The sequence below is a fragment of the Chrysemys picta genome, chromosome 1, assembly GCF_011386835.1.
Source record: "Chrysemys picta bellii isolate R12L10 chromosome 1, ASM1138683v2, whole genome shotgun sequence".
In the NCBI taxonomy this organism is placed as follows: Eukaryota; Metazoa; Chordata; order Testudines; family Emydidae; genus Chrysemys; species Chrysemys picta.
In genome coordinates, this window is record NC_088791.1 from 89,711,471 (window position 1) to 89,715,291 (window position 3,821).

General features: G+C 39.1%; 1 pseudogene; it reads right to left on the reverse strand.

Annotated features, from left to right (window-relative positions):
• Positions 1-451: 451 nt before the first annotated feature.
• Positions 452-3,386, reverse strand: LOC135982298 (uncharacterized; annotated as a pseudogene).
• Between the last annotated feature and the right edge of the window lie 435 nt (positions 3,387-3,821).

The following is a 3,821-nucleotide window of genomic DNA, read 5'->3' on the forward strand; positions in this document are numbered from 1 at the left end:
ATAATGTTATTAGAAATCCAAAATCATCCATTACACTATCCTGCTTTAACTGCCATTACCACCACATCCAATATAGAAAGAAATAAGAAAACTCTTTAATGAACTTTAACCTGTATTTACAAAACACTCTGAATAAAAAACACTCTTAAAACACGACTTTTCTTGCTTTAAGTTTTGAAAATTCAGTCACTAGTTCTTTTAGATCCAGTTTTCCAGCTATTTCATGCTCTATTGACATTGTGGCAAGTCCAACAAGTCTCTCTTGCACCATTGTTGAACGCAGATATGTTTTTATCAATTTTAACTTTGAGAATCTACGTTCCCCACAAGCTATGGAAACTGACAAAGTTAAAAGAATGCGTAGAGCTATAAAAATGTTTGGAAAACTGTCTGTGAGTTTATTTTCACAAACAAACTTCAGTACTTCTTCAGGAGTGGAATGTTTCCTAAGTCATCTTGAAAAAGCCTGAAGTTCAGTACACAAATCTGCAGCATCAATGTCTTTTGAATTTTCATGAGTCAATGCCGACTCCAGTTTTATACAAAATTCTCTTATCTGTTTTGCTGTTTTCTTTTGCAAGCTGTGGGTATCATATAGAAAGCCAAATACTGACTCTAGCTGCTGCATCTGTTGAAATCTTTCATCAACAGAGTGAATAGCGGTATCAAGAACTGCGCAATAGAAATTCAATTTGAACCTTTGTTTTGGGTTCTGAATGGGTGTGTCTCATCCTTCATACGAAAACCGCTGTTTCTTTTGCCAAATGCCAACTGGCTCTGGTTCAAATTCTGTCAGAAAGTCTATTTCTTCAGCAAGCTCGAGAGAATCTACAGGTGTTCTTTTGAACCCTTTGTCACTTCTGAATTCCTCCAGAATATTTTTAGTTTGCTGCAGTTTTTGAATAGCAGAATGTATGTTCAAGTTCTTTTCCTGAAGCTGCTTACTAGTGAGGTTAATCTCAAAAAGGATATTATACCACAAAATTATTGAAGTCAAAAATTTGAACTTGGAAAGGCCATTTGCAAGAGCTTCTGCATCTGAACATGCCATATTGCCATATGATCCAGTAAAGGTAATATCAGAAATTTCAGTTAGGGCATCATAAAGGTTTCCAAGTTCATAGCAAAAAGGCTTCAAAGCATCAATGTGACTCTCCCATCTTGTCTGAGTAAGTGGTTTCACAGTTTGAGCATTCACATGGCGAGTCAGAATCTCCCAACAGCGTGTTGAGCCTGAGAAAAACACAAACACGTTGCACCAGGTCAGAGAAACTGCTTGCCTCCAAACAATATCATTGACAACCAAATTCAAAGAATGTGCACTGCAAGGAACGAAAAAGACCCTAGGATTGATTTCCATCATTCTCTTTTGCACACCATTGTCTTTACCCTTCATATTACTCCCATTATCATAGCCTTGGCCACATAAGTTTTCAACAGATAATGACATTGTTTCAAGCTCTTGTAGAATAGTTTCAGTCATAAATGCTCCAGTCATCTCCTTCAGTGGTACGAAACCCAAAAAATGTTCCTTTATGAGCACTTCAACATTATCTTCATCTGCAGACTTTTCCATATCCACAAAACGAATTATCATCGTCATTTGTTCAACATGACTCACATCTGGTGTACAGTCCAGTATTATTGAAAAGTATTTTGCAGAATGGGCAGCTTCTACAATTTTCTTTTTAATGGCATTTGCTAGGATTTGAATCAGTTCATTCTGCATATTTTTTCCTCAGTAATGAACCTGTGTTTCATGATCAGTTATTTTACGTAGATGCTCCTTCATGACTGGATCAAAGAAAGCTAGGTATTCAACAAATTTTAAAAAGTTTCTGTTATGTAAAGCCTCTGCTCAAATGCGATTGTAAGATCTGTAACTTGTATCATTAAGTTCTGCAACCTTTTTGCAGACTTTGTAACTTCAGTTATTGTTAGTAGAGCCTTTTAAGTTTTGTAACCTTTGCAAGCTCTGTAACCTTTGCAAGTTACCACTTGTATGAACTTCCAAGCTTTGTAATATCCCATCCCTCAAAGAGAGTGTGAACAAGGGAGTGTATGTGGGGCTGGGCGGAGAGGAGCTGCAAGGAGAAAGGAGCCCAGAGACAGGAGCCAGGTGTGTCTGATATAATCTGCCCTGAGAAGGCAATCACGAAGTGCTGTAAAGAGAAGAAGAACCTGGTATGCATGAAAGGAATTGGTCCGGGAATGCATCTCGGTGATGGACACAGAAGGGAAACTCAGTGTACGTGACAGGAGCTGCCCGGTTCCAGAGAAAGGAAGCAGCCATGCACACAAGCAGCTGCTGTTCCTTGACCTGCTCAGCAGCCTGGATTTGTGACCGCCGGCGGACACACCAGATCTCCCCCGCTTCGGCCTCTCGGTCTCCATGCTGTCTCCGGTAACTCTCCGCCTGTGTAAGTGTGTGGGTGCATGAGGGTATGAATGCGGTGAATGTGTGCGTGTATGAATAAGCTCCATCTCTTTTCTATCTGACCCAACAGCGGCATGGTAATAAAACTAATACAAGTGGGACCCTGGGTTGGTTTTTAGGGAAACATAGGTAACAGTTTCCATTACCTGGAATGTATAATTTTTCATTTCTACTGTGGCCGCGGAATGCTAACTTTTGTCCACCGAGAACTCTCACTAAAGCAATCAGACACTCTAATATTTGTTGCCAATATTCTTCTTTTTCCTTGATCACACATAAATTTTCTTCATCGATATTTTTTCCTTTTTTCAAGCATAATTCAAGTTCTTTCCAATTTTGAAAACATTCCAAATGTTCTGTACTTCTTTCACATGAGAGAATTGAAGATATGTTTTTCCAGTCCTTCAAACCATTTTAAGTGACCTACCAATTGCTTGATTTCTAAACAACTTGCAGCAAAAGCAAAATACAGAGTCTGAATATTGTAACTAGTTTCGATGAATTTCTTTCCCATTAATGAGTTTCCTCTTGTAATGCCAATCAGAGAATTTTCTTTTATTTCCATCCTTAGGGAAGGGAAATTCATGAACTTGTTCAGGTCCATGTTCCACAAGAATTTGCCACACACTGTCAACACATCTGGGCCATGAAGCTGGGTCCCCATATTTTAACTTGTTTGTAACTTCCTCATCCTTTCTTCCTTCTACTTCATTTACTTCAATTTATGCATGTCTCTCTGACGGTGAATAAATTTTCTCCGCTTCCATATCGGTCTGATGCTGAGAGATGCCTTCATCTAGAAGTAAGTTTCCATCATCTTGAGTTTCCAAACTACTTTTTTGTGGATGTGAACTACCTTCATCTCGAAGTAGTATACCTTCATCTTGATGTTCCAAACCGCTTCCATGCAGATGTGAGCTAACCTCCTTTCCAAGTAAAATTCCTTCATCTGGATGCTGTGAACTGCTTCGATCTATTTGGATTAAAGAGAAGATATTTCAGGAAGGATCCCTGCTGTTTTGCTTGGTCCTTTTCCTTCTCAGCCTTTCGTTTACAATACTCTGCTCCTGAGGGTTTTCTTTTTCCTCTTTCTGCCATGGGATATTTGAATATTGTTATGTACTGTGCTCCCGACTGCAAGCATTATAGCATTAAAGATGGCTGACACACCACATGGTTGGCGATTTAAACCACATTGCAGCCATCCCAACACATCTTTTCACTGCTTAAAGGTTCAATTATTAGTAACATACACTCACTTGCCTATTAAAACAGTTAGTTACAGCATTTACATGGAAACAAAATGACCTTTTTCGACTTTATAACCCTACACCGGTTGTTTGGAAAGTAATCCCCTTCCTCACGGTTACCCGCTTGGAGTGTG